Raw genomic sequence first — 16,899 nt, 5'->3', positions numbered from 1 at the left:
AGGAATATACACAAATATAAAATGGACGTGCACTGTTCTATCGAACAGATCTACATAAAACATAAGTCTATTCGACACTGACATGACATCAGAATCATTTAGTTTTGCCCGCACAAACCTCAGATTAGCGAGGTAAGCAGGAAGATGTTTGCCTTAATGGGTTCACTTCGCCGGCTACGTAACTTCCTGCCTTTCGCCACCAAAATTGCGCTATCACAATCGCTACTTTATGGTCGTGCACTACCTGTTTTTTAGTTTTCTGTTCTTTATATCCTGCTACCCTAAGGTTGGAAGAGATCGCTTCCAGCGATAAGACCGCCTGTTGCTACCTTTATTTACTTTGTAAATATGTTATTGACTTTTCTTTTGTGGTGCAATAAAGTGTATTTTAAGATAAGATAAGATAATATTTATTGTATAACTGTGTATAGAGATGTTGGCAATAATACATTTAGGATGCAACAGTTTGTCCATCACGGACGTACAATATACTTAAGACTAACCTATAACTAAATAACAAAATTAATACATGCATGCACTATTGTCATAAGCGTCAAATTCTTTCATGCTGTAGAACACTACTAATAAGCCATTTTTTAGAATGGTTTTAAATTGTTTGCATTCGACTGACTTTATTTCAACAGGCAACTTGTTAAAAACTTTTATTGCTGCAATGTAATGTTTTCCTTACTTACTTACATGTACGGATAAGTATGAGCGAAATGCACGATAACTGAATGACATAAGTAAGATATTCTGATATCAGTGTACGTTCGAAATTCCATGATCGTTGAATATGCAAAACTGATAATTGCGGGACAGTTTTTATAAAACGTCCATTGTGACTCGAAATGTTAAATGCTTGTATTTTGATACAAGCCGGCCTAGCCAAGGTGACAAATCGCTATCGCTACGACAACGAAACGCTTTGCGTCTCTCTATCACTCTTCTATATTAGTACGACAGTGACAGTTGCGTTTCGATCGCTACGGAGCGTAAGCGATTGGTATGTTGGCTACGCGGCCAGGCCTAGCCAAGGTGGCGATCGCTTACGTCATAACGCTTTGTGTATGGATGGTATAGAAAGGATGTGAATCTCTTATGGCAGAATTGTTGCATAAGTGACTATCATGGAGACTATATAAAGGAGCCAAATCTCTATGTATGAAAAGTGTCCATCAAAAACAGTAATTAGGCGGCGCCACCATACACTGAAATACTACCAAAAACAACCTACGTAATTTGGTCGGGTTATTTGTTGCCTTATATGGTTCATGTTATACTCATGTCCCAGAACCTAACTGGCGCCACCGGAGAGATTAGGAACTATTATTTAAAGCTGAAAGCGGTCACTTTTGCAACAATTCTGCCATAAGAGATTGGCATCCTTTCTATACCATCCATAGTGACTATCATTCAGCTGTAAATAATAGTTCCTAATCACTCCGTTGGCGCTAGGTAGGCTCTGAGACCAAAGAGTATTGTAATATATAGGAGACTCTATGACATGGATGAAATAGGGGAGGGGCAGCAAATAACCCGACCAAATTACGTAGGTTGTTTCTGGTATGTTGTCAGGAATGTTAAAACGTGTTTTTAATTTTGTCGCATTGCGAACGTTCTGTCCCTCACGGTCGCCCGGGTGCACATCTATATAAAATACTAGGTGTATGGTCTACTTACTTCAGTATATGGTGGCGCCGCCTATTTACTGTTTTTAACGGCCACTTTTTGATACATGAAGATTCAGTTCCTTACCTCTACCTTCCATAGCTTTGTGTCTTTCTATCCATGGAGACTGTATAAAGGAGCCAAATCTCTATGTATGAAAAGTGTCCATCAAAAAACAGTAATTAGGCGGCGCCACCATGCACCGAAATACTACCAAAAACAACCTACGTAATTTGGTCGGGTTATTTGTTGCCTTATATGGTTCATGTTATACTCATGTCCCAGAGCCTAACTAGCGCCACCAGAGAGATTAGGAACTATTATTTAAAGCTTAACGCGGTCACTTTTACAACAATTCTGCCATAAGAGATTGCGATCCTTTCTATACCATCCATATTTCTATCACTCTTCCATATTAGTGTGACAGTGACAGTTGCGTTTCGTTCGCTACGAAGCGTTAGCGATTGGCATGTTGTATACGGTGCCAGTTTAGACGAAAGTGGAGGACCCGCGCGAAATCGCCTTTTAAATTATAAGTTAAAAAAAATGAAACGTAGGGCATAGCTACGGTTAATATACATCAAATGATGTAAAAATATTTTCCATAATGTGAATATCCAGATAGGAAAATGGGGACAACGTTTGTATGCAGAAGCGGTCGTCCACAATCCCCTTAAGGCAAAGAAGAGAAATTGTAGGTATCGCTATTAACGAGCAAAAGAATTAAAAAAAATCTCCTTTTAAATGATCCATGTATGTTCTTCTTCCTTCGACTTTGCTTAACAGCGAAACATCAAAAACAAATATGCTCAGTGGAATGATTTTTATTTGATTTCGTGAATTTTATACAATCTTGTAAGCGTTACTACAATAAAATAATTCATTTACCTTCCATTTCACGAAACGAATAATTTAAGATATTTATTTCTATAAGGATCACTTTATTATATTCTATTAGAGAGCTGTCACTTTACATTAGAGGACAAGGAAATCTTGATTTTCATTTACGTTTGCCTTCAAGTGACTTGATTTTCCTGACCTTTTAAATCATTTATAATTAATAGACAGTTAAGCCGGTCTTTTTTCCATGAAATTCAAATTGTGTCAAATGGATAAGATAGGTCTTCGATTTCGTAAATTTTGAGAAAATAGGTGCGGGGACATTCCATGAACTGTTCCCTAGGGTTGTCTCGTACCAAACGCATTTTGGTTCGTATATACATGAATGTAAGTAAAAAGTGGTAGATATGGCACCAGGCGCTCGATCGTAAGCCATCAAAAATAGGTTCCGGAACCTATATTGAGTAAGTCGTACGGCTGACGCCAATGTGTCAAGATTATCAAAGTCATCTATTAAATATTGCCTGCATTTTAGTTTTGTCAACTATGAACGTCACGCGTCTATTATTAATAAAAGGTCATTGTTTAGATGTATACCTACATTTTTTCAACCTTTAGAATCGATGATTTCATTGAGTATTTATGACATCCATTGGAACAGAAAAATGTCCTATACCGGCAAATCTTCAGAAAATTCGCGTTTGTACGGGACAACGGCAGACAATTTCGTGGAATACTTCTACGCTGGCAAGGGACCAAGTACCGTGAAGATTCTTGAAGGATGCTTATGTTATTACCAACAGATATGAAATGAAATGAACGGAAATGAAATGAAATGAAATTTATTATTCATAACACACAGTTATAGGTCAATATATAATTAGATTATTTCACATTTCACATTTGGTATATTTAAGTACTTATTTTTAAGTATTAATTAATTTATTTATGTAACTATATTATTTTTTAAGATTTTCTCAAATTCTGTATTTTATTTTTAATGTAGTGTGCAAATTAAATAAATAAATAATTATCAAATGTCGAATTGGATTTATTTATTAAAATACATTATATATATTAAATTACAAAAAAATATATTATTTATACTGCAAGAGGCAGATTGAAAAAATCTTGATAATTATAAAAAATATTCTCCTCGAGCCACGACTTCAGTCTACTTTTAAAGCTTTCGCAAGTTGCATTTCGTACTGTGCTTGGCAACCGATTATACACGGAAGGTCCTACGGTAGGTTAGACGACAACGTCGCGCTTCTGCCCGTTAGGATATCTACGGTGTTGCAGGCGTCCATAGGCTACGGTAACTGCTTACCACCAGGCGGGCCATTTGATTGCCACCGACGTGGTATAAAAAAATAAAAAAAGGATTACTTGCATTGTCACGCACGACTCCATATTGTAAGCATCATTATTTATTAATAACACAAATCAGTTTTGAAAAAACTATTATCAAAAATGTTGTGCCATATCCGTATTTTATTATAGGGTAATTATACTTTGTTAACATAAAATTATTACAAAATTGTGACATATTTACCTACACTTTTGTATCATGTCATACATTCTACGTTAAACATTTATTCATCGAAAACGGATATGGCAATAATAAAAAGGTTTTTATTTCATGATTACCACTATATTCACAATATTTGTATGGGACTATAAATATAAAACATATGTGCCTAAATGATAAATAAGTTTAATATTTCCTAAATGTAAAACTCTTCGAAAAAGTGTTCTGAGGCCCCTTTTATTTCTAATTTACATTAATGATCCCCCTAAACATGTAAAATATCCAATGGTCTTATAGTCTTATTCGCTGATAAGTAATTATTGAATGTGATAGTGATAATAATTATGAATCTGAAATTAATATGACATTATGCAATATTATTGAATGGCTTGCTTATAATAATTTATTAATCAATATCAACAAAACAAAAATGATGCACTTTTATTAACGGAATATTCCACTTCCAATTAAATGTGAATACCTAGGAACTGAAATAGAGACTGTGAACTCAACCAAATTCTTAGGTATTAAAATAGACAGTCAATTAACCTGGATCTGAATTAATCTGGAACCCGCATTCCGAAGAAGTTTGTAGAAAACTAAATATATTCTCATATGCGCTATCTAGACTTGCAAAGATAGTCATTAGGGATGCGGTTATGGCTACGTATCATGGTTATGTTATGTCTACTTTGAGGTTTGGAATTATCTTTTGGGGCAAATCTACTAACAAAGAATTAGTCTTTAAAGCTTAAAAAGATGCTTAAGAGCAATATGTGGCTTAAAAACACTTGATAGCTGCGCCTCACATTTCAAAAGTCTAAAAGTGCTTACTCTACCTTCGCACTTTATTTATAAAATTGACACAGAAGAAATAAGGCTAAGCTAAGCTAAGCTATTGGCGACATGTTTCGAACGACCCGAAACATGTCGCCAATAGCGACTAAAAATTCAAGTGAGTGTAACCGTTGTAGTCTAAATATTACCTATTATTCTTATCTTCTTTTATCTTATATTAAAAGATTACATCGATCCTGATTGATGCGGCGTCTAAAAGACCAACGTTAAAATTGTAATAGTAATGCACAATATTTCCTTCCATTTATTTTATGCAATTAGCAATTTTACAAGAATTCACATTTCCATTTCTATAACTCTATTTTTATAGGAATTTCAAAACAAAACAGAAATGTTAATGCACCTAGTCACGCTACGGGTCGTTACACTCATCTAACCTGTTGTTTATCCAGTATACTTTGAGCTTTATACCTTCGAGAACTCAATCACAGAACGTGCCACGGAAATTTGGTTTCCACACCCAAGATAAGTTGATCCTTGTCTGGTTTAAATTAGCGTTGTTGACGCGTTCAAACACGACTGGTTACTAGTTAGATGTATTGCAAATAAAAGTTTTATTCGTTCTAAATACCCGTAAGTAATGTGAGTTTGTGAATCCGCTGGTAATAGGATGTTTTACGGAGATTGGCTGAGGTGTGGACATCGTAGTTTCTTTGGAAATCGTGATATTAAGTCGAATAGATTAATTAGTGGACCTCCAGTGTTTTGACTATAAAATGTCGAATTGTTTTAATAGTTAAGGTGTCTTTTAATAAGGCTGACATGTTCACCTAGTGTCCAAAGCCTCCATAAAAACCAGATAAAAAAAAAGGTGTCTTTTACGAGTTTTACGTGACATTTAGACAAGTTAGTCGGTAGGTCATTACCGTTAAAATATTATATTGTTTTAATAATAAATATAAATAAGTAATGTTATAGACTTGTCGCTAATACAATACGTATGTTCTTTTGTTTTATCTTTCTATTGTTTACACTAAATTCTGTTTTTGGGTTAAATTTTTATTAAGATTTATTGGAGTTAAAACGTTATCAATTTCAAGATAAGAAGTCATTACATGATTGTTTTAATTACGTCATGAAAAACTAAAATAAAACTCTCATTATGAAATAAAATAAAATAATAATAATTTAATCGAAAACCTTACTCAAATCCACGGTAAACTCAATAATCTTTTGCGAATGACGATGTAGATAAAAAAACCGGCCAAGTGCGAGTCGGACTCGCGCACGAAGGATTCCGTGCCATTACGGAAAAAAACAGCAAAAAAATCACGTTTGTTGTATGGGAGCCCCATTTAAATATTTATATTATTCCGTTTTTAGTATTTGTTGTTATAGCGGCAACAGAAATACATCATCTGTGAAAGTTTCAATCAACTGTCTAGCTATCACGGTTCATGAGATACAGCCTGGTGACAGACAGACAGACGGACAGACGGACAGACGGACAGACAGACAGCGGAGTCTTAGTAATAGGGTCCCGTTTTTACCTTTGGGTACGGAACCCTAAAAAGCTATTCAAATACATATAATACATCCATAACCCACACAAAAATGTCCTCGAAGTACAGAACTTAACGCTTTAAAAAAAAAAGTACTATCGCAATTATGTTTAAAGTTTCGGCCGTCAAAAGCTCTATCACCTCTTAAACAAATGCAGTAGCTTCACAAAATCTCCGCCATAAAAATGAAGCTCCAAAACTTTAAATCCTAACGGCATATAAACTGGCAATTTCCGTGGCGTGCCACGGAAATGAATTACATTTACAGTAAGTGCACGGAACTTACGCCTTTTTCCGTCAAGGCCTGTAATACACGACAATCAAGACTTAATCGCGTAAAATAAGTTTTAAATTTACCTCCGACGTTTCGAGGACGGCGTTGTCCCCGTGGTAACGAATATTGACAGTCGATAAATCGAATATCGTTAGTGTTGTGTGTCGACAGAGTAACATCCCTAGTGCGCAAAACGTTCAAGCTGATAAACAAGACCAAGTGCGGGTAGTTTGAAAAACTCGCGCGGCTAGAAGATGTTGATGACAACTTTAGCCAGTCTTCTCCGAGTCCACGGGGACAACGCCGTCCTCGAAACGTCGGAGGTGAATTTAAAACTTATTTTGCGCGATTAAGTCCGCCGTTGGGAATAATAAAGGGCTGTAATGAACTTTTAAACTTACATTAGAGGCCCAATCGCCAAGACAGTAATTAACCAACTCGTTACAATTGTCTCCAGTTCCTATTTAATTTCAGTTAAGGAAGACTTTGGTGTGACGAGGGACTAAGTGGTCGAGTTTCATATGGAGAGATACAACCTTTGTGTTGCTAGAGGATCAAATTGCTGCTAATTATATTTTAAATGGCTGTTTACATCTCGCTTCTAGTACTTAGGTATTGAAAATTTATTTCCCGTACAATACTCATACTCATTTATTAATAACATTATTATATATTACACTTCAAAAATTTAATTACATTCGACAGATTATTTTACAGTTTTGTAATAATAATTAAAAGAAATCTTTCAAACGTGACCAATCTATTCTTCGATTTCTCCGGAACTAATAGTTTTCGCTGACTCGGAACGGTTACAAATTTAATATTATTATAATTAGTTTAAAGTACATATTATGTTTGTAGTGTAACCCATAACTTGCATGTTTGGTTGAACTGTCAATATGAAGTTGGTTAATAAATAAATAAATAAATCCGATCGAGAAAAGATAGTACAGCTACGCCTTTTCTTTTTGCTCTACTTGGCAGGCGCACTCCCGTGCCCCCAGATGTATTTACCAAGTTCAATGTACCGTAGCTAATATGAGAGAAAAAACTCTCAATATGAAAGGAAAAGGCGGAGAATCAACACCTAAAAAGGTTTATTTACAAACTCTTCTCACCCAATAATTTTGGCGTAAATAAGAAAATTATACCTAACCTTTTTAGGGTTCCGTATCCAAAGGGTAAAAACGGGACCCTATTGCTCGGTCTCTATTGCCAGACTTAAGTGGCAGGGCCACATTGCTCGCGGAGCCGATGGCCGATGGGGCAGAAAGGTTCTCGAGAAGCGACCACGTACCGGAAGACGCAGCGTGGGAAGGCTCAGGCTAGATGGACCGACGATCTGGTTAAAGTCGCGGGTAACCGTTGGTTGAGGGCAGCGAATGACCGTTCGTTGTGGAGATCCTTAGGGGAGGCCTTTGTCCAGTAGTGGACGTCTTTCGGCTGAGATGATGATGATGATTACTAAGACTCCACTGTCCGTCTGTCTGTCACCAGGATCTCATGAACTTTGATAGCTAGACAGTTGAAATTTTCACAGATGATGTATTTCTGTTGCCGCTAAAACAACAAAATACTGCACGGAACCCGTCGTGCGCGAGTCCGAATCGCACTTGACCGGTTTTTTTGTAATTCGCGGTCTGGAAGTTGATTCTAATTTAACAATTTGTTATTATTTTGATATGACGATTGTCTTAGTGATTGGCGCGCATCCCACGCACGACTTTTTTTTCATTCCGCATGCACCAATCAGCGTGAAGGGGCCCACTGACTATCAGTCCGCCGGACGATATCGGCCTGTCAGTTGTTCGGAACTGTCAAATTTTTGTTCTAACTGACAGGCCGATATCGTCCAGCGGACTCATAGTCAGTGGACCCTTTATGAATATTCAAGGTCGTATCAAAATAAGATCAAAACCGTAACAAATTTTAATATCTGAATCAGCCTCCTGCCCTAAGCTTACAAATGGTGCTGAAGTGTGTCTATTTACTGATCCTATCTCTTTCACACGATTAAGTCAGAAAGAGACGAGTATATGTACTTGTTTGCGTATCACGACGCACTTTGTCTTTTGGTAAATAGAAATCATTTGCCATGCGTTTGAATTGAAGGTATTTGGAGAAATTGGATTTTATGAGAAAATTATACGAAATACGTTGTTCTTGGTATAAAGCCACTAGCTTGCTAGCTTAGTAGGGGATTGGTGGCCTGGACACTAACTTAGAAGGAGGAAAGTAAGCTGCTGGTGACTGAGAGGAAGATTCTCCGCAAAATCCTCGGTCCAACGCAGACCCGATGGCAGTTGGAGAATCCGCAAAAACGCCGAAGTTGAACAACTAGTTGCTGAACCAAACATCATTGGTGTGAAAAAGGCGCAAAGGCTTCGGTGGCTCGGCCATCTTGAGCGAATGGGAGGCGATCGGGCGGTGAAAAGAGCGTTTGAGGGAAAATCGACAGCACGCCGCCCGGTCGGGCGACCTAGGTACCGATGGGCGGATGTGGTGGACGCTGATCTGCGCGAGCTCCAGGTCCAAGACTGGCGAGAAACTGCACAGGACCGGGATCAGTGGCGAACTGTCGTTGGAGGCCAAGACACACTTTGGGTCGCTGCGCCAGAGGAGTAAGTAAGTGGTATAAAGTGATACGATAAACAATTGTGATGATTTTTAATAAATAAAAGTTAGTTTTAGAGTAGTTTGTTTAGATTATTTTTTACGTAGGGTAAGATAATAACATTAATACAAACTACCGGCCTCCCACTCAACAAATAGTGGGGAGACGGGGTAAAAAGCAGGTGTCCGGATGGACCAGCGCAGTCGCTGTCGAGCATTAGTCGAAGGCAAAGGCCTGAGTAGTGGCGCTGAAGTTTATAATCTGTGAATAAGTACTAGAAGTAGAATAAGTGACTATTGTGTAAAGGTATTTATTAAAGTGTCCCGATTGTAAGTCCTGGAGTTTTAATTACACAATACAATAGTAGATTTTTAACCAAGACCAAGAGTGGGAAGTGAACCATATCACCCGAGATAGTTTGGCGCTCGATCGAAGTGAGAGCGCCAATAGTTCGAGGGTGAGATGCAGTGGCGATGGCGTAGCGTAAACTAATCTAGCTGTGGCCGAAATCGCATTTGCGAGGCCCTTTTCTTTCACTGTGCCCGAAGGGCTCGCGCGAGGCCCCCCCTGGGGCGCGAGGCCGTGGGCGACGGCTCACTTCGCCCACGCCTAGCAAAACTACGCCACTGGTGAGATGGTTAATTTTACCCGAGTTAAACACTACGTTTAATTTTGACTATGACTGAAGCTTACGAACGTGTCTTGCTATTTCAGTCAGTCTCGGTACAAAAAATACTGAGGTTGAGTGAAGTAGCATGACAAATACGAACGTTTTCGAGAAAATACTAAGGAAAACAATACATCTTTATCGGTATTTGACGCATATGTATTCGAATTGTACGGTGTCCAAGCATGCCGTGAAAAAATTAAAACTTTTTTTTGTATACCTACTAGAAAAACAAGACCGAAGTGATCCCATAAGTGTTCCGTGAACAAAGTTTTGTACGGAACACTAAAAAATTAAGGTTAATGCCACTAATAGTGGTACGAAACAGTTGCTACAATAGGGGATATTACTGCAATGTTCTGCCAATAGAGTGCACCACTGCCTTTTTAGTAAACCATAGAGTAACTTATACATACTGTACCTTTAACAGGTTTTTGACAAGAAATAAAACTATGAAAACGGATTATATCGCGTATATATAAAAAAATTTTTTTTTCCTCAGTCACCCGTTGACCACGAACGATGTAAAGGGTTCGAAATGTCGGGATGTATTATAAATTCAATATACGCGATATAATCCGTTTTCATAGTTTTATTTCATGAGTAACTATCGCGGTAACCGAAGACAATATTAGGTTTTTGACAAGTTTTCATTTTCAATAAAATATGACATTGATGCATCAAGGCGGTTTGTTTACAGAGGACCTACCGGGAAACGTGAATCAGAAACTTCGCTATCCGCCTCTTTATCGCTCGAATATGCAAGAGTGACAGTGTTGTTAGATAACGAAATTTCGATTTTCTGGTTTCGAGATAGACCCTCAGATTGTGGTAGTGGCGCCACCACGCAGAGTTGCGCGTAATATTCCATCATCATCTTCCTCGCGTTGTCCCGGCATTTTGCCACGTCTCATGGGAACCTGGGTCCGCTTGGCAACTAATCCCAAGAATTGGCGTAGGCACCAGTTTTTACGAAAGCGACTGCCATCTGACCTTCCAACCCAGAGGGTAAACTAGGCCTTATTGGGATTAGTCCGGTTTCCTCACGATGTTTTCCTTTACCGAAAAGCGATTGGTAAATATCAAATGATATTTCGTTAAGTTCCGAAGAACTCATTGGTACGAGCCGGGGTTTGAACCCGCGACCTCCGGATTGCAAGTCGCACGCTCTTACCGCTAGGCCACCAGCGCTTTCGCGTAATATTCCCTATTTACTAAATGCGCGGTGTTGATTTTGATATCTTCTGAATCATTCTGTATATAATATACGTATTAATAATATGTTAATATTTGTCCTAAGTATGCGAATATTAGGCCCTCCAGTATTGAGTTGCGTGAGTAAATTGACATTATTGAAATTGTAATGTAGGTAGGATATTAACATGGGGTATTAGATACGGGAAAGCTCAAGTTTCCCGTGGGATAGAGGGAATATTGCACTAGTAATTCGGGTTATTTATCCCGGAGGTAAAAAAGTTATTTTTATATTTATTATCCTCTAAGAACAAATTAAATAATTTTCTATGAAAATATTTTAATTTGTGGTTTTTCAAGTAGACACACTACTATTTAAACTATAAACTGAAATAAATGTCATATACGAAGGAATCGGAATCTGGAATCGAACCAGCGTGCCACCATGCCACCGTGACCGGATAGCCGTGCGGTTCAGGCACCTGTCCGGTAAACGGGGTACGCTGGTTCGATTCCAGCTCTGGACACTGGAGGCTTTGGTCATTTTTTTTTTCCTTCGTATATGACATTTATTTCAGTTTAAATTGATAATATTATAACTTTATTATAACACCCACGATAAGCTCAATAAGGCTTGTATTGTGAGTCCTTAGACAACGTAAATAATATATAAATATTTCTCTTTATATAAAAATTTATTAGTGCACTCTAACCTTAAAAGTGTTGCTATAAAAGTGTATCTTATATATGTAAGTGAATTCTGTAAATTCTTAATGAGATAATAAATGCCTTAAGGTAAACAATAAAAAGTACACATTTTTTCAAGGGAAAAAAAACTTGTTTGTACCTACGTTTCAAAATACCAAGTTTAAATTTTGTATATTTAGCAATGTTATTAATGATTAAATTTTTATTTTTCTTATGTACTGTCTCCCACTAGTAATCATATTTATAAATGTAACAGTATGCAAAAACTAGAGGTATTTTTGGTTGCAACTTAGATATTTAGAAATATAAAAATTCGTAGCTTTACTTCAGTTAAGCCTCTTATCTGATATGACAAGATTGATATATCCTGACCGAAGTTTTAGGCATCCTTTTTGCATTTTTTTCGAGAACAATTTTTCCTGCTCTATAAAGGTTCGAACCAAAGATTTTTGACCAACACACATACGAGTATAAAAGGTTATTATTATACTTATTATAAACTTGTCTCATGTAGTTACTCCAATTTTTAAGCACTTATTATTATAAGTCTTAAATCGTGTTTGAAAACAAAAAAAAAACTGTTTCTTTTTTTGCATAAGTAACTTAAAAACATATCGACGCTGGAAAGGAGAAATGGGATAAGCGTCATTTTTAAAGTTATTGAGTTACGAGTATATGCACCGTTGGAATTGCCAGATTTTTCTGCATCGAATGAACTGGATTTTTATACCGGTCTGATGAATTTAGTGTCGCTTATCCAGTCGGTGATTTATAGAATCACTGACAAATTTATCACACACAGACACACCACATACACACACACACATCACATATATCTAACCGACTTAGTTTTTTTTCAACTTTTTGAAAAGTGATGATTAAATGAGAAGTTATTCCACATCATGAAGCTAAAGGGACCCACTGACTATCAGTCCGCCGGACGATATCGACCTGTCAGTTGTTCGGAACTGTAAAATTTTTGTTCTAACTGACAGGCCGATATCGTCCGGCGAACTGATAGCCAGTGGGCCCCTTAAGAGGTTTTTACTTATTTGTCAATACAATTTAATTTTGACATGGATAATTTTGCCTTATGACAATTAACTTTTCACTGTTGGTTAACTTATTTTACCTGGGCGAATGGTTTTAATGTCGTTTGAGACATTTCACATATAAATTATTTATGTATAAATAGATACATTTACTTAATTGCTAAAGCTAAACTATTGGCGTTTATACTAATACTGTGTTTATACTAATAGTAATACTGTGGGATGTCATCAAATTAGGATTTTTTTTATGTTTTTTCTACTCGGAATCATGAGTTCTTTCGGTCCCAGGAGAAAAAAGTGTCCGAAATGATTAATAAATTTTTCGATCCTTCTATTCCTCCATCACACAGTCTAGTTATGAATAACGATAACGGAATTAAGAATCGAACTAAAAAAATTGTACACTTTTTCCTTCTAATAAAATCGAAAGAAATCGTGATTCTGAGTAGAAATAACATAAAGATATCAAATAAAAAGTGTAGTGTACAGCTCTAAATAATATGACCCATTTCGCCCTTTCCTTTAACCCACATTCCTTATCACCTCAAAGATTACGTATTTCCAATAAACTTCGCGCATACAACCAACCTTAAAAAACGCTGAAACTATAGCTCCACTTACTTGGTTCCTTTCCGTATGTTATGACTTCACCAAAACAATCTCAATCCAAGAGTCAAACAAACCACGAAATTATATATTCACGACTCACTGACTCGACTAAAGTTTAAAGGGGCGAGAAACGCGTACTCTCGCTATGAGCGCGGCGCGCGAACTGAGGTGCCGAAGTGAAAAATGAAAATGAATGGTGAAATGATTCGCGGATGGTCTCGTAGCGCGTAGCGGAAGGTTCGTAGCGCGCCTACGGACTTCCTGCGATAATTATATTATATGATAATATTACAAATTATCGCAGGAAGTTCGTAGGCTTGCTACGAACCTTCCGCTATTTAATAATTCTATATTATATTATAATATACAATTATTAAAGTGTTTTTAAGCTATTATACAGTACCGGCCAAAGTATATCACCTTTGAGTGTTTTTGTATGAGCTTGTATAGAGTAAAAATATAGGTTAGTTTGTAGATTGCATATTTTACTAGTCATTTTGTACAAATATATGATGAATACTGCAATGAAATACTGTAAATAACAAAAGGAGACTCAGCATATTACTTATAATTGGCTACTATAAAAATGAAGTTGACAATACATTAAAAAAAAAACTTCTATAAAAAAAAAGATTTTTTGGTGGCCAATTTTTCTCATCGCTCGTACAAAGGAATACTTTTAGACTACCTAAAGCAGTGAGGTGGAAATCACTCACAAATATATAAAAAAGTTATACCTTAAAACCATGGAGGTGATATTGGCCGGTACTGTATTAAATTTGTATATTAGTTACCAAATTAAAATAATAATATTGCTTTGATAGTAATGCAAAATAAAAAACGTGGTAGTCAATCAATGGTAACCCGTTATACGCAAGTCAGTATAACGGGTTAGCACTATGTAACTATTACGTTATTACTTCGGTAAAGACCTATAATCTAAAAACCGGCCAAGTGCGAGTCGGACTCGCGCACGAAGGGTTCCGTACCATTACGAAAAAAAAACAGCAAAAAAATCACGTTTGTTGTATGGGATTTAAATATTTATTTTATTAGAGTTTTGAATGATTCACGGTTAGTTTCAATAGACTTATATTGACCGGGATATAGACCGTGATTACCTTTTGTATTATTTGTGAGCTCCCAATACAAAAAAAGATAATACAAAAGGTAATCACGGTCTATATCCCGGTCAATATAAGTCTAGTATTTATAGGTATATTATGCTGTTTTTAGTATTTGTTGTTATAGCGGCAACAGAAATACATCATCTGTGAAAATTTCAACTGTCTAGCTATCACGGTTCATGAGATACAGCCTGGTGATAGACAGACAGACGGACAGACGGACAGCGGAGTCTTAGTAATAGGATCCCGTTTTTAACCTTTGGGTACGAAACCCTAAAAACTGTGGAAGATATAATACTATAACATTTTCTTTTAAAATCTATAACTGACAATGCGTACAAGTTTTCTTTCCGATGGGATTAACTTGGAAAGTTTACGGCTCATTTTTCCTCAGACCCTTTGTGAATGAAAATTTGGGCCTTTAGCAGTATTGTATGGCGTTTATCACAACCACCACTAACCACCTTGATTATGAAATAGGGACCAGGGTGCCTAGCCAAGATGCCAATCGTTTGCGCTACGACAATGAAAAGCTTTGTTTCTCTATCGCACTAATATGTAAATAAATAATGTGCTAGAGAGACAGAAAGCGTTTCGTTGAATGCTCCCGTCTAATAAACTTGAATTCGTATACAGAATGCCCCTAGTCATTGGACAAAGCCGAAATGCATTAGACATTAGGGTATTTAGAACCAATATACAAAGTATCATAACAACCGGTGTAGCGGTTATGAAGAAATTCACAAATTACGATTTTAGCCTGTATGTGTTAACTTGAATTCGTATACAGGATGCCCCTAGCTATTGGACAAAGCCGAAATGCATTAGACATTAGTATTTAGAACCAGTATACAAAGTATCATAACAACCGGTGTAGCGGTTATGAAGAAATTCACAAATTACGATTTTAGCCTGTATGTGTTAGAAGCTCCTGAGGTAATAAATAGTATAAAACCTTCAACCTTTCTGATTATCTTTTTGTTTATGACACTAATAAGATTCTGACTATATTCTGACTTTTGACAAATGTCATCATTGCCGCACATTATCTAACAAATTGTCAAAAGCACTGCCAATGATTAATACAGTACGTTTCTTTTTGTTGTCGATTATTGGAAATAACTTGTTTGAAAATATATATTTTTTATCTTTTGTTTTAATTAAAAAAATATTAACGTTAGAGCATTCCTGAGAAATAACCCCACGTGGGATTTCAGGGTGTATCCACTGGCTAAGGATACCCTGTATATATTAAATCATTTTACGGTTTAGACTTACTTGTTGTTGTTGTTGTTGTTGTTGTGTTGTTGTGAGTCTAAACCGTAAAATGATTTAATGTTAGTATCTCTCACAACAGTTTAAATTCGACCCTGTATATACCTTTGTCAAGTAATAAATCGGTTTGAACACAGTAACCAAAACATGCAAATCACTTTATTTTAATTAACAGCCTATCACAAAATTAATTCTCACCAAACGCGTTACACGACGAGTACTTATTACAAAATTCAAAATAAATTTATTACGAAAATTAATCAACATTGTTACGAAGTTAGTAAATAAATCTAGAGTAGAATCACATAAAAGTTTTGAATAATGCTCTACATCTCATAAAGTAAGGACGCTAAGCACGTAGAATTCAGTACGTAGACCCACCCGTACCTATCTCTATCGGACGCGATTAATATTCATAAAATTTGGGCAGCACAGGATTTTTTCTCTTTCACTCTTATAAATTTCGGTATTTCGCCATCGCCTCCTACCTATGATGCCACCCGGTCGGTGATAACTACAAAGCATGGCACTATTTTCTCTTTCCTCTTATAGGAATCGCAATAAGACTATCTTTCTCTATCAAAGAGTGTCAGGCCCTTGCCACGAGCAGAGCAGTTGTGTCACGTGGTGTTTGTGTTGGCGAGCCGTTGGATATACATTACATCGTATGATTTACTGTGGTAAATACAGTACTTTACATAAGGTTTATTTACAACATTAAACTAAAATACTACATGCACCTAACCCACTAGCAGTGTATTTTTAAATCGTACATATAATATAAAGAAAACCACACTACAAATTATTATACATTAAACTGCTGCTGCACCAGTATGATAAAATATAAAAAGACTAATACAAAGTAATAAGCGCATGAGCAACGTAAACATTTCTAAATCTTGAATATAAATCACAGAATAACCACACTATTAATTATACGACATGGTTGAACTGCAGCAGTATGATGGTGTAGTCGG

At 36.5% G+C, this 16,899-nt stretch overlaps 1 protein-coding gene across 1 annotated transcript in view; it reads right to left on the bottom strand.

Moving 5' to 3' along the window:
• Positions 1 to 13,643, bottom strand: part of LOC134741952 (somatostatin receptor type 2) — a 161,658-nt gene extending 148,015 nt beyond the window's left edge. Inside the window, exon 1 of the mRNA XM_063674847.1 lies at positions 13,533 to 13,643. The gene's annotated coding sequence lies outside the window, so the exon portion shown is untranslated. The remainder of the gene's footprint in view (positions 1 to 13,532) is intronic.
• Positions 13,644 to 16,899: the final 3,256 nt, after the last annotated feature.

Source organism: Cydia strobilella, chromosome 6, assembly GCF_947568885.1.
Source record: "Cydia strobilella chromosome 6, ilCydStro3.1, whole genome shotgun sequence".
In the NCBI taxonomy this organism is placed as follows: domain Eukaryota; kingdom Metazoa; phylum Arthropoda; class Insecta; order Lepidoptera; family Tortricidae; genus Cydia; species Cydia strobilella.
Note: the sequence above shows the minus strand (reverse complement) of the source record. Positions and strands in the feature narration are given on the sequence as shown.